The sequence below is a fragment of the Hypomesus nipponensis genome, chromosome 18 (genome assembly GCF_054491055.1).
Source record: "Hypomesus nipponensis isolate SF chromosome 18, ASM5449105v1, whole genome shotgun sequence".
NCBI classification, from domain to species: Eukaryota; Metazoa; Chordata; class Actinopteri; order Osmeriformes; family Osmeridae; genus Hypomesus; species Hypomesus nipponensis.
This window is the reverse complement of record NC_140378.1, coordinates 3,611,821-3,621,447: the sequence shown is the minus strand read 5'-3', so window position 1 is coordinate 3,621,447 and position 9,627 is coordinate 3,611,821. Positions and strand designations below refer to the sequence as shown.

The window sequence follows — 9,627 nt, the reverse complement described above, 5'->3', positions numbered from 1 at the left end:
CGCTGGGTGTATAGTCTACCAACAAAGAGTGGCATGCTCTAACCCCTGTGCCATCCAGGCTTACCATGTCGCTTCCAGAGGCATTCTCGTCTGGGACCTTTGTGACGGAAAATGTCTGAATCCACAATATTGTGGGTGAAGGTAAGAAATGTGCCAGTTGTATAAAACAGACACAGGTGAGGCGCTGCTGGGAGTTGAACCCAGGATCTCCTGTTTACAAGACAGGCGCTTTCAACCAGCTAAGCCACAGCACCTCTGAATGGCCAATAGTTGATTCAACTACTCGAAGCCACTAAGCGTGAAGGATCGGCCTCCATAATGTAAACACGCCCAACGTGGGGCTCGAACCCACGACCCTGAGATTAAGAGTCTCATGCTCTACCGACTGAGCTAGCCGGGCTTACTGCTTGGCAGCTACAGGCATTCTGGTCGGGGGCCTTTGTGGCAGTTATTGTTTCAAACGCTTGGCCTGTGTCCACAAGGCTGACATTTTGTCCAGACACCGTTTCAAATGACTGTTTCAAATTCGCTGGGTGTATAGTCTACCAACAAAGAGTGGCATGCTCTAACCCCTGTGCCATCCAGGCTTACCATGTCGCTTCCAGAGGCATTCTCGTCGGGGACCTTTGTGACGGAAAATGTCTGAATCCACAATATTGTGGGTGAAGGTAAGAAATGTGCCAGTTGTATAAAACAGACACAGGTGAGGCGCTGCTGGGAGTTGAACCCAGGATCTCCTGTTTACAAGACAGGCGCTTTCAACCAGCTAAGCCACAGCACCTCTGAATGGCCAATAGTTGATTCAACTACTCGAAGCCACTAAGCGTGAAGGATCGGCCTCCATAATGTAAACACGCCCAACGTCGGGCTCGAACCCACGACCCTGAGATTAAGAGTCTCATGCTCTACCGACTGAGCTAGCCGGGCTTACTGCTTTGCACCTACAGGCATTCTGGTCGCGGAACTTTGTGGCAGTTATTGTTTCAAACGCTTGGCCTGTGTCCACAAGGCTGACATTTTGTCCAGACACCGTTTCAAATGACTGTTTCAAATTCGCTGGGTGTATAGTCTACCAACAAAGAGTGGCATGCTCTAACCCCTGTGCCATCCAGGCTTACCATGTCGCTTCCAGAGGCATTCTCGTCGGGGACCTTTGTGACGGAAAACGTCTGAATCCACAATATTGTGGGTGAAGATAAAAAATGTGCCAGTTGTATAAAATAGACGCAGGTGAGGCGCTGCTGGGAGTTGAACCCAGGATCTCCTGTTTACGAGACAGGCGCTTTCAACCAGCTAAGCCACAGCACCTCTGAATGAGCAATAGTTGATTCAACTACTCGAAGCCTCTCAGCGTGAAGGATCGGCCTCCATAATGTAAACACGCCCAACGTGGGGCTCGAACCCACGACCCTGAGATTAAGAGTCTCATGCTCTACCGACTGAGCTAGCCGGGCTTACTGTTTGGCAGCTACAGGCATTCTGGTCGGGGGCCTTTGTGGCAGTTATTGTTTCAAACGCTTGGCCTGTGTCCACAAGGCTGACATTTTGTCCAGACACCGTTTCAAATGACTGTTTCAAATTCGCTGGGTGTATAGTCTACCAACAAAGAGTGGCATGCTCTAACCCCTGTGCCATCCAGGCTTACCATGTCGCTTCCAGAGGCATTCTCGTCTGGGACCTTTGTGACGGAAAATGTCTGAATCCACAATATTGTGGGTGAAGGTAAGAAATGTGCCAGTTGTATAAAACAGACACAGGTGAGGCGCTGCTGGGAGTTGAACCCAGGATCTCCTGTTTACAAGACAGGCGCTTTCAACCAGCTAAGCCACAGCACCTCTGAATGGCCAATAGTTGATTCAACTACTCGAAGCCACTAAGCGTGAAGGATCGGCCTCCATAATGTAAACACGCCCAACGTGGGGCTCGAACCCACGACCCTGAGATTAAGAGTCTCATGCTCTACCGACTGAGCTAGCCGGGCTTACTGCTTGGCAGCTACAGGCATTCTGGTCGGGGGCCTTTGTGGCAGTTATTGTTTCAAACGCTTGGCCTGTGTCCACAAGGCTGACATTTTGTCCAGACACCGTTTCAAATGACTGTTTCAAATTCGCTGGGTGTATAGTCTACCAACAAAGAGTGGCATGCTCTAACCCCTGTGCCATCCAGGCTTACCATGTCGCTTCCAGAGCCATTCTCGTCTGGGACCTTTGTGACGGAAAATGTCTGAATCCACAATATTGTGGGTGAAGGTAAGAAATGTGCCAGTTGTATAAAACAGACACAGGTGAGGCGCTGCTGGGAGTTGAACCCAGGATCTCCTGTTTACAAGACAGGCGCTTTCAACCAGCTAAGCCACAGCACCTCTGAATGGCCAATAGTTGATTCAACTACTCGAAGCCACTAAGCGTGAAGGATCGGCCTCCATAATGTAAACACGCCCAACGTGGGGCTCGAACCCACGACCCTGAGATTAAGAGTCTCATGCTCTACCGACTGAGCTAGCCGGGCTTACTGCTTGGCAGCTACAGGCATTCTGGTCGGGGGCCTTTGTGGCAGTTATTGTTTCAAACGCTTGGCCTGTGTCCACAAGGCTGACATTTTGTCCAGACACCGTTTCAAATGACTGTTTCAAATTCGCTGGGTGTATAGTCTACCAACAAAGAGTGGCATGCTCTAACCCCTGTGCCATCCAGGCTTACCATGTCGCTTCCAGAGCCATTCTCGTCTGGGACCTTTGTGACGGAAAATGTCTGAATCCACAATATTGTGGGTGAAGGTAAGAAATGTGCCAGTTGTATAAAACAGACACAGGTGAGGCGCTGCTGGGAGTTGAACCCAGGATCTCCTGTTTACAAGACAGGCGCTTTCAACCAGCTAAGCCACAGCACCTCTGAATGGCCAATAGTTGATTCAACTACTCGAAGCCACTAAGCGTGAAGGATCGGCCTCCATAATGTAAACACGCCCAACGTCGGGCTCGAACCCACGACCCTGAGATTAAGAGTCTCATGCTCTACCGACTGAGCTAGCCGGGCTTACTGCTTTGCACCTACAGGCATTCTGGTCGGGGAACTTTGTGGCAGTTATTGTTTCAAACGCTTGGCCTGTGTCCACAAGGCTGACATTTTGTCCAGACACCGTTTCAAATGACTGTTTCAAATTCGCTGGGTGTATAGTCTACCAACAAAGAGTGGCATGCTCTAACCCCTGTGCCATCCAGGCTTACCATGTTGCTTCCAGAGGCATTCTCGTCGGGGACCTTTGTGATGGAAAACGTCTGAATCCACAATATTGTGGGTGAAGATAAAAAATGTGCCAGTTGTATAAAATAGACGCAGGTGAGGCGCTGCTGGGAGTTGAACCCAGGATCTCCTGTTTACGAGACAGGCGCTTTCAACCAGCTAAGCCACAGCACCTCTGAATGAGCAATAGTTGATTCAACTACTCGAAGCCTCTCAGCGTGAAGGATCGGCCTCCATAATGTAAACACGCCCAACGTGGGGCTCGAACCCACGACCCTGAGATTAAGAGTCTCATGCTCTACCGACTGAGCTAGCCGGGCTTACTGCTTTGCACCTACAGGCATTCTGGTCGGGGAACTTTGTGGCAGTTATTGTTTCAAACGCTTGGCCTGTGTCCACAAGGCTGACATTTTGTCCAGACACTGTTTCAAATGACTGCTTCAAATTCGCTGGGTGTATAGTCTACCAACAAAGAGTGGCATGCTCTAACCCCTGTGCCATCAAGGCTTACCATGTCGCTTCCAGAGGCATTCTCGTCGGGGACCTTTGTGACGGAAAATGTCTGAATCCACAATATTGTGGGTGAAGGTAAGAAATGTGCCAGTTGTATAAAATAAACACAGGTGAGGCGCTGCTGGGAGTTGAACCCAGGATCTCCTGTTTACAAGACAGGCGCTTTCAACCAGCTAAGCCACAGCACCTCTGAATGGGCAATAGTTGATTCAACTACTCGAAGCCTCTCAGCGTGAAGGATCGGCCTCCATAATGTAAACACGCCCAACGTGGGGCTCGAACCCACGACCCTGAGATTAAGAGTCTCATGCTCTACCGACTGAGCTAGCCGGGCTTACTGCTTGGCAGCTACAGGCATTCTGGTCGGGGGCCTTTGTGGCAGTTATTGTTTCAAACGCTTGGCCTGTGTCCACAAGGCTGACATTTTGTCCAGACACCGTTTCAAATGACTGTTTCAAATTCGCTGGGTGTATAGTCTACCAACAAAGAGTGGCATGCTCTAACCCCTGTGCCATCCAGGCTTACCATGTCGCTTCCAGAGCCATTCTCGTCTGGGACCTTTGTGACGGAAAATGTCTGAATCCACAATATTGTCGGTGAAGGTAAGAAATGTGCCAGTTGTATAAAACAGACACAGGTGAGGCGCTGCTGGGAGTTGAACCCAGGATCTCCTGTTTACAAGACAGGCGCTTTCAACCAGCTAAGCCACAGCACCTCTGAATGGCCAATAGTTGATTCAACTACTCGAAGCCACTAAGCGTGAAGGATCGGCCTCCATAATGTAAACACGCCCAACGTGGGGCTCGAACCCACGACCCTGAGATTAAGAGTCTCATGCTCTACCGACTGAGCTAGCCGGGCTTACTGCTTGGCAGCTACAGGCATTCTGGTCGGGGGCCTTTGTGGCAGTTATTGTTTCAAACGCTTGGCCTGTGTCCACAAGGCTGACATTTTGTCCAGACACCGTTTCAAATGACTGTTTCAAATTCGCTGGGTGTATAGTCTACCAACAAAGAGTGGCATGCTCTAACCCCTGTGCCATCCAGGCTTACCATGTCGCTTCCAGAGCCATTCTCGTCTGGGACCTTTGTGACGGAAAATGTCTGAATCCACAATATTGTGGGTGAAGGTAAGAAATGTGCCAGTTGTATAAAACAGACACAGGTGAGGCGCTGCTGGGAGTTGAACCCAGGATCTCCTGTTTGCAAGACAGGCGCTTTCAACCAGCTAAGCCACAGCACCTCTGAATGGCCAATAGTTGATTCAACTACTCGAAGCCACTAAGCGTGAAGGATCGGCCTCCATAATGTAAACACGCCCAACGTGGGGCTCGAACCCACGACCCTGAGATTAAGAGTCTCATGCTCTACCGACTGAGCTAGCCGGGCTTACTGCTTGGCAGCTACAGGCATTCTGGTCGGGGGCCTTTGTGGCAGTTATTGTTTCAAACGCTTGGCCTGTGTCCACAAGGCTGACATTTTGTCCAGACACCGTTTCAAATGACTGTTTCAAATTCGCTGGGTGTATAGTCTACCAACAAAGAGTGGCATGCTCTAACCCCTGTGCCATCCAAGCTTACCATGTCGCTTCCAGAGCCATTCTCGTCTGGGACCTTTGTGACGGAAAATGTCTGAATCCACAATATTGTGGGTGAAGGTAAGAAATGTGCCAGTTGTATAAAACAGACACAGGTGAGGCGCTGCTGGGAGTTGAACCCAGGATCTCCTGTTTACAAGACAGGCGCTTTCAACCAGCTAAGCCACAGCACCTCTGAATGGCCAATAGTTGATTCAACTACTCGAAGCCACTAAGCGTGAAGGATCGGCCTCCATAATGTAAACACGCCCAACGTGGGGCTCGAACCCACGACCCTGAGATTAAGAGTCTCATGCTCTACCGACTGAGCTAGCCGGGCTTACTGCTTGGCAGCTACAGGCATTCTGGTCGGGGGCCTTTGTGGCAGTTATTGTTTCAAACGCTTGGCCTGTGTCCACAAGGCTGACATTTTGTCCAGACACCGTTTCAAATGACTGTTTCAAATTCGCTGGGTGTATAGTCTACCAACAAAGAGTGGCATGCTCTAACCCCTGTGCCATCCAGGCTTACCATGTCGCTTCCAGAGCCATTCTTGTCTGGGACCTTTGTGACGGAAAATGTCTGAATCCACAATATTGTGGGTGAAGGTAAGAAATGTGCCAGTTGTATAAAACAGACACAGGTGAGGCGCTGCTGGGAGTTGAACCCAGGATCTCCTGTTTACAAGACAGGCGCTTTCAACCAGCTAAGCCACAGCACCTCTGAATGGCCAATAGTTGATTCAACTACTCGAAGCCACTAAGCGTGAAGGATCGGCCTCCATAATGTAAACACGCCCAACGTGGGGCTCGAACCCACGACCCTGAGATTAAGAGTCTCATGCTCTACCGACTGAGCTAGCCGGGCTTACTGCTTTGCACCTACAGGCATTCTGGTCGGGGAACTTTGTGGCAGTTATTGTTTCAAACGCTTGGCCTGTGTCCACAAGGCTGACATTTTGTCCAGACACTGTTTCAAATGACTGCTTCAAATTAGCTGGGTGTATAGTCTACCAACAAAGAGTGGCATGCTCTAACCCCTGTGCCATCAAGGCTTACCATGTCGCTTCCAGAGGCATTCTCGTCGGGGACCTTTGTGACGGAAAATGTCTGAATCCACAATATTGTGGGTGAAGGTAAGAAATGTGCCAGTTGTATAAAACAGACACAGGTGAGGCGCTGCTGGGAGTTGAACCCAGGATCTCCTGTTTACAAGACAGGCGCTTTCAACCAGCTAAGCCACAGCACCTCTGAATGGCCAATAGTTGATTTACTACTCGAAGCCACTAAGCGTGAAGGATCGGCCTCCATAATGTAAACACGCCCAACGTGGGGCTCGAACCCACGACCCTGAGATTAAGAGTCTCATGCTCTACCGACTGAGCTAGCCGGGCTTACTGCTTGGCAGCTACAGGCATTCTGGTCGGGGGCCTTTGTGGCAGTTATTGTTTCAAACGCTTGGCCTGTGTCCACAAGGCTGACATTTTGTCCAGACACCGTTTCAAATGACTGTTTCAAATTCGCTGGGTGTATAGTCTACCAACAAAGAGTGGCATGCTCTAAACCCTGTGCCATCCAGGCTTACCATGTCGCTTCCAGAGGCATTCTCGTCTGGGACCTTTGTGACGGAAAATGTCTGAATCCACAATATTGTGGGTGAAGGTAAGAAATGTGCCAGTTGTATAAAACAGACACAGGTGAGGCGCTGCTGGGAGTTGAACCCAGGATCTCCTGTTTACAAGACAGGCGCTTTCAACCAGCTAAGCCACAGCACCTCTGAATGGCCAATAGTTGATTCAACTACTCGAAGCCACTAAGCGTGAAGGATCGGCCTCCATAATGTAAACACGCCCAACGTGGGGCTCGAACCCACGACCCTGAGATTAAGAGTCTCATGCTCTACCGACTGAGCCAGACGGGCTTACTGCTTGGCAGCTACAGGCATTCTGGTCGGGGGCCTTTGTGGCAGTTATTGTTTCAAACGCTTGGCCTGTGTCCACAAGGCTGACATTTTGTCCAGACACCGTTTCAAATGACTGTTTCAAATTCGCTGGGTGTATAGTCTACCAACAAAGAGTGGCATGCTCTAAACCCTGTGCCATCCAGGCTTACCATGTCGCTTCCAGAGGCATTCTCGTCTGGGACCTTTGTGACGGAAAATGTCTGAATCCACAATATTGTGGGTGAAGGTAAGAAATGTGCCAGTTGTATAAAACAGACACAGGTGAGGCGCTGCTGGGAGTTGAACCCAGGATCTCCTGTTTACAAGACAGGCGCTTTCAACCAGCTAAGCCACAGCACCTCTGAATGGCCAATAGTTGATTCAACTACTCGAAGCCACTAAGCGTGAAGGATCGGCCTCCATAATGTAAACACGCCCAACGTGGGGCTCGAACCCACGACCCTGAGATTAAGAGTCTCATGCTCTACCGACTGAGCTAGCCGGGCTTACTGCTTGGCAGCTACAGGCATTCTGGTCGGGGGCCTTTGTGGCAGTTATTGTTTCAAACGCTTGGCCTGTGTCCACAAGGCTGACATTTTGTCCAGACACCGTTTCAAATGACTGTTTCAAATTCGCTGGGTGTATAGTCTACCAACAAAGAGTGGCATGCTCTAACCCCTGTGCCATCCAGGCTTACCATGTCGCTTCCAGAGCCATTCTCGTCTGGGACCTTTGTGACGGAAAATGTCTGAATCCACAATATTGTGGGTGAAGGTAAGAAATGTGCCAGTTGTATAAAACAGACACAGGTGAGGCGCTGCTGGGAGTTGAACCCAGGATCTCCTGTTTACAAGACAGGCGCTTTCAACCAGCTAAGCCACAGCACCTCTGAATGGCCAATAGTTGATTCAACTACTCGAAGCCACTAAGCGTGAAGGATCGGCCTCCATAATGTAAACACGCCCAACGTCGGGCTCGAACCCACGACCCTGAGATTAAGAGTCTCATGCTCTACCGACTGAGCTAGCCGGGCTTACTGCTTTGCACCTACAGGCATTCTGGTCGGGGAACTTTGTGGCAGTTATTGTTTCAAACGCTTGGCCTGTGTCCACAAGGCTGACATTTTGTCCAGACACCGTTTCAAATGACTGTTTCAAATTCGCTGGGTGTATAGTCTACCAACAAAGAGTGGCATGCTCTAACCCCTGTGCCATCCAGGCTTACCATGTTGCTTCCAGAGGCATTCTCGTCGGGGACCTTTGTGATGGAAAACGTCTGAATCCACAATATTGTGGGTGAAGATAAAAAATGTGCCAGTTGTATAAAATAGACGCAGGTGAGGCGCTGCTGGGAGTTGAACCCAGGATCTCCTGTTTACGAGACAGGCACTTTCAACCAGCTAAGCCACAGCACCTCTGAATGAGCAATAGTTGATTCAACTACTCGAAGCCTCTCAGCGTGAAGGATCGGCCTCCATAATGTAAACACGCCCAACGTGGGGCTCGAACCCACGACCCTGAGATTAAGAGTCTCATGCTCTACCGACTGAGCTAGCCGGGCTTACTGCTTTGCACCTACAGGCATTCTGGTCGGGGAACTTTGTGGCAGTTATTGTTTCAAACGCTTGGCCTGTGTCCACAAGGCTGACATTTTGTCCAGACACTGTTTCAAATGACTGCTTCAAATTCGCTGGGTGTATAGTCTACCAACAAAGAGTGGCATGCTCTAACCCCTGTGCCATCAAGGCTTACCATGTCGCTTCCAGAGGCATTCTCGTCGGGGACCTTTGTGACGGAAAATGTCTGAATCCACAATATTGTGGGTGAAGGTAAGAAATGTGCCAGTTGTATAAAATAAACACAGGTGAGGCGCTGCTGGGAGTTGAACCCAGGATCTCCTGTTTACAAGACAGGCGCTTTCAACCAGCTAAGCCACAGCACCTCTGAATGGCCAATAGTTGATTTACTACTCGAAGCCACTAAGCGTGAAGGATCGGCCTCCATAATGTAAACACGCCCAACGTGGGGCTCGAACCCACGACCCTGAGATTAAGAGTCTCATGCTCTACCGACTGAGCTAGCCGGGCTTACTGCTTGGCAGCTACAGGCATTCTGGTCGGGGGCCTTTGTGGCAGTTATTGTTTCAAACGCTTGGCCTGTGTCCACAAGGCTGACATTTTGTCCAGACACCGTTTCAAATGACTGTTTCAAATTCGCTGGGTGTATAGTCTACCAACAAAGAGTGGCATGCTCTAACCCCTGTGCCATCCAGGCTTACCATGTCGCTTCCAGAGCCATTCTCGTCTGGGACCTTTGTGACGGAAAATGTCTGAATCCACAATATTGTGGGTGAAGGT

At 50.0% G+C, this 9,627-nt stretch overlaps 36 non-coding genes across 36 annotated transcripts; all 36 read right to left on the bottom strand.

The window, feature by feature from the left end:
* Nucleotides 1–179: 179 nt before the first annotated feature.
* On the bottom strand, nt 180–254 carry trnat-ugu (transfer RNA threonine (anticodon UGU)). Its single transcript has one exon. It is a non-coding gene; the product is annotated as a tRNA-Thr (tRNA).
* A 73-nt stretch (nt 255–327) lies between these two features.
* On the bottom strand, nt 328–400 carry trnak-cuu (transfer RNA lysine (anticodon CUU)). Its single transcript has one exon. It is a non-coding gene; the product is annotated as a tRNA-Lys (tRNA).
* Nucleotides 401–706: 306 nt separating this feature from the next.
* trnat-ugu (transfer RNA threonine (anticodon UGU)) lies at nt 707–781 on the bottom strand. The gene has a single exon. It is a non-coding gene; the product is annotated as a tRNA-Thr (tRNA).
* Nucleotides 782–854: 73 nt separating this feature from the next.
* On the bottom strand, nt 855–927 carry trnak-cuu (transfer RNA lysine (anticodon CUU)). Its single transcript has one exon. It is a non-coding gene; the product is annotated as a tRNA-Lys (tRNA).
* Nucleotides 928–1,233: 306 nt separating this feature from the next.
* On the bottom strand, nt 1,234–1,308 carry trnat-cgu (transfer RNA threonine (anticodon CGU)). The gene has a single exon. It is a non-coding gene; the product is annotated as a tRNA-Thr (tRNA).
* Nucleotides 1,309–1,381: 73 nt separating this feature from the next.
* Nucleotides 1,382–1,454, bottom strand: trnak-cuu (transfer RNA lysine (anticodon CUU)). The gene has a single exon. It is a non-coding gene; the product is annotated as a tRNA-Lys (tRNA).
* A 306-nt stretch (nt 1,455–1,760) lies between these two features.
* trnat-ugu (transfer RNA threonine (anticodon UGU)) lies at nt 1,761–1,835 on the bottom strand. Its single transcript has one exon. It is a non-coding gene; the product is annotated as a tRNA-Thr (tRNA).
* Nucleotides 1,836–1,908: 73 nt separating this feature from the next.
* On the bottom strand, nt 1,909–1,981 carry trnak-cuu (transfer RNA lysine (anticodon CUU)). Its single transcript has one exon. It is a non-coding gene; the product is annotated as a tRNA-Lys (tRNA).
* A 306-nt stretch (nt 1,982–2,287) lies between these two features.
* On the bottom strand, nt 2,288–2,362 carry trnat-ugu (transfer RNA threonine (anticodon UGU)). The gene has a single exon. It is a non-coding gene; the product is annotated as a tRNA-Thr (tRNA).
* Nucleotides 2,363–2,435: 73 nt separating this feature from the next.
* trnak-cuu (transfer RNA lysine (anticodon CUU)) lies at nt 2,436–2,508 on the bottom strand. Its single transcript has one exon. It is a non-coding gene; the product is annotated as a tRNA-Lys (tRNA).
* Nucleotides 2,509–2,814: 306 nt separating this feature from the next.
* On the bottom strand, nt 2,815–2,889 carry trnat-ugu (transfer RNA threonine (anticodon UGU)). Its single transcript has one exon. It is a non-coding gene; the product is annotated as a tRNA-Thr (tRNA).
* A 73-nt stretch (nt 2,890–2,962) lies between these two features.
* On the bottom strand, nt 2,963–3,035 carry trnak-cuu (transfer RNA lysine (anticodon CUU)). The gene has a single exon. It is a non-coding gene; the product is annotated as a tRNA-Lys (tRNA).
* A 306-nt stretch (nt 3,036–3,341) lies between these two features.
* On the bottom strand, nt 3,342–3,416 carry trnat-cgu (transfer RNA threonine (anticodon CGU)). Its single transcript has one exon. It is a non-coding gene; the product is annotated as a tRNA-Thr (tRNA).
* A 73-nt stretch (nt 3,417–3,489) lies between these two features.
* trnak-cuu (transfer RNA lysine (anticodon CUU)) lies at nt 3,490–3,562 on the bottom strand. The gene has a single exon. It is a non-coding gene; the product is annotated as a tRNA-Lys (tRNA).
* A 306-nt stretch (nt 3,563–3,868) lies between these two features.
* Nucleotides 3,869–3,943, bottom strand: trnat-ugu (transfer RNA threonine (anticodon UGU)). Its single transcript has one exon. It is a non-coding gene; the product is annotated as a tRNA-Thr (tRNA).
* Nucleotides 3,944–4,016: 73 nt separating this feature from the next.
* On the bottom strand, nt 4,017–4,089 carry trnak-cuu (transfer RNA lysine (anticodon CUU)). Its single transcript has one exon. It is a non-coding gene; the product is annotated as a tRNA-Lys (tRNA).
* A 306-nt stretch (nt 4,090–4,395) lies between these two features.
* Nucleotides 4,396–4,470, bottom strand: trnat-ugu (transfer RNA threonine (anticodon UGU)). The gene has a single exon. It is a non-coding gene; the product is annotated as a tRNA-Thr (tRNA).
* A 73-nt stretch (nt 4,471–4,543) lies between these two features.
* trnak-cuu (transfer RNA lysine (anticodon CUU)) lies at nt 4,544–4,616 on the bottom strand. Its single transcript has one exon. It is a non-coding gene; the product is annotated as a tRNA-Lys (tRNA).
* Nucleotides 4,617–4,922: 306 nt separating this feature from the next.
* trnaa-ugc (transfer RNA alanine (anticodon UGC)) lies at nt 4,923–4,997 on the bottom strand. Its single transcript has one exon. It is a non-coding gene; the product is annotated as a tRNA-Ala (tRNA).
* Nucleotides 4,998–5,070: 73 nt separating this feature from the next.
* trnak-cuu (transfer RNA lysine (anticodon CUU)) lies at nt 5,071–5,143 on the bottom strand. Its single transcript has one exon. It is a non-coding gene; the product is annotated as a tRNA-Lys (tRNA).
* Nucleotides 5,144–5,449: 306 nt separating this feature from the next.
* trnat-ugu (transfer RNA threonine (anticodon UGU)) lies at nt 5,450–5,524 on the bottom strand. The gene has a single exon. It is a non-coding gene; the product is annotated as a tRNA-Thr (tRNA).
* A 73-nt stretch (nt 5,525–5,597) lies between these two features.
* Nucleotides 5,598–5,670, bottom strand: trnak-cuu (transfer RNA lysine (anticodon CUU)). The gene has a single exon. It is a non-coding gene; the product is annotated as a tRNA-Lys (tRNA).
* A 306-nt stretch (nt 5,671–5,976) lies between these two features.
* Nucleotides 5,977–6,051, bottom strand: trnat-ugu (transfer RNA threonine (anticodon UGU)). The gene has a single exon. It is a non-coding gene; the product is annotated as a tRNA-Thr (tRNA).
* A 73-nt stretch (nt 6,052–6,124) lies between these two features.
* On the bottom strand, nt 6,125–6,197 carry trnak-cuu (transfer RNA lysine (anticodon CUU)). The gene has a single exon. It is a non-coding gene; the product is annotated as a tRNA-Lys (tRNA).
* Nucleotides 6,198–6,503: 306 nt separating this feature from the next.
* Nucleotides 6,504–6,578, bottom strand: trnat-ugu (transfer RNA threonine (anticodon UGU)). The gene has a single exon. It is a non-coding gene; the product is annotated as a tRNA-Thr (tRNA).
* A 72-nt stretch (nt 6,579–6,650) lies between these two features.
* On the bottom strand, nt 6,651–6,723 carry trnak-cuu (transfer RNA lysine (anticodon CUU)). The gene has a single exon. It is a non-coding gene; the product is annotated as a tRNA-Lys (tRNA).
* Nucleotides 6,724–7,029: 306 nt separating this feature from the next.
* trnat-ugu (transfer RNA threonine (anticodon UGU)) lies at nt 7,030–7,104 on the bottom strand. Its single transcript has one exon. It is a non-coding gene; the product is annotated as a tRNA-Thr (tRNA).
* Nucleotides 7,105–7,177: 73 nt separating this feature from the next.
* trnak-cuu (transfer RNA lysine (anticodon CUU)) lies at nt 7,178–7,250 on the bottom strand. Its single transcript has one exon. It is a non-coding gene; the product is annotated as a tRNA-Lys (tRNA).
* Nucleotides 7,251–7,556: 306 nt separating this feature from the next.
* On the bottom strand, nt 7,557–7,631 carry trnat-ugu (transfer RNA threonine (anticodon UGU)). The gene has a single exon. It is a non-coding gene; the product is annotated as a tRNA-Thr (tRNA).
* A 73-nt stretch (nt 7,632–7,704) lies between these two features.
* Nucleotides 7,705–7,777, bottom strand: trnak-cuu (transfer RNA lysine (anticodon CUU)). Its single transcript has one exon. It is a non-coding gene; the product is annotated as a tRNA-Lys (tRNA).
* A 306-nt stretch (nt 7,778–8,083) lies between these two features.
* On the bottom strand, nt 8,084–8,158 carry trnat-ugu (transfer RNA threonine (anticodon UGU)). The gene has a single exon. It is a non-coding gene; the product is annotated as a tRNA-Thr (tRNA).
* Nucleotides 8,159–8,231: 73 nt separating this feature from the next.
* trnak-cuu (transfer RNA lysine (anticodon CUU)) lies at nt 8,232–8,304 on the bottom strand. Its single transcript has one exon. It is a non-coding gene; the product is annotated as a tRNA-Lys (tRNA).
* Nucleotides 8,305–8,610: 306 nt separating this feature from the next.
* Nucleotides 8,611–8,685, bottom strand: trnat-cgu (transfer RNA threonine (anticodon CGU)). The gene has a single exon. It is a non-coding gene; the product is annotated as a tRNA-Thr (tRNA).
* A 73-nt stretch (nt 8,686–8,758) lies between these two features.
* Nucleotides 8,759–8,831, bottom strand: trnak-cuu (transfer RNA lysine (anticodon CUU)). Its single transcript has one exon. It is a non-coding gene; the product is annotated as a tRNA-Lys (tRNA).
* Nucleotides 8,832–9,137: 306 nt separating this feature from the next.
* trnat-ugu (transfer RNA threonine (anticodon UGU)) lies at nt 9,138–9,212 on the bottom strand. The gene has a single exon. It is a non-coding gene; the product is annotated as a tRNA-Thr (tRNA).
* A 72-nt stretch (nt 9,213–9,284) lies between these two features.
* trnak-cuu (transfer RNA lysine (anticodon CUU)) lies at nt 9,285–9,357 on the bottom strand. Its single transcript has one exon. It is a non-coding gene; the product is annotated as a tRNA-Lys (tRNA).
* Between the last annotated feature and the right edge of the window lie 270 nt (nt 9,358–9,627).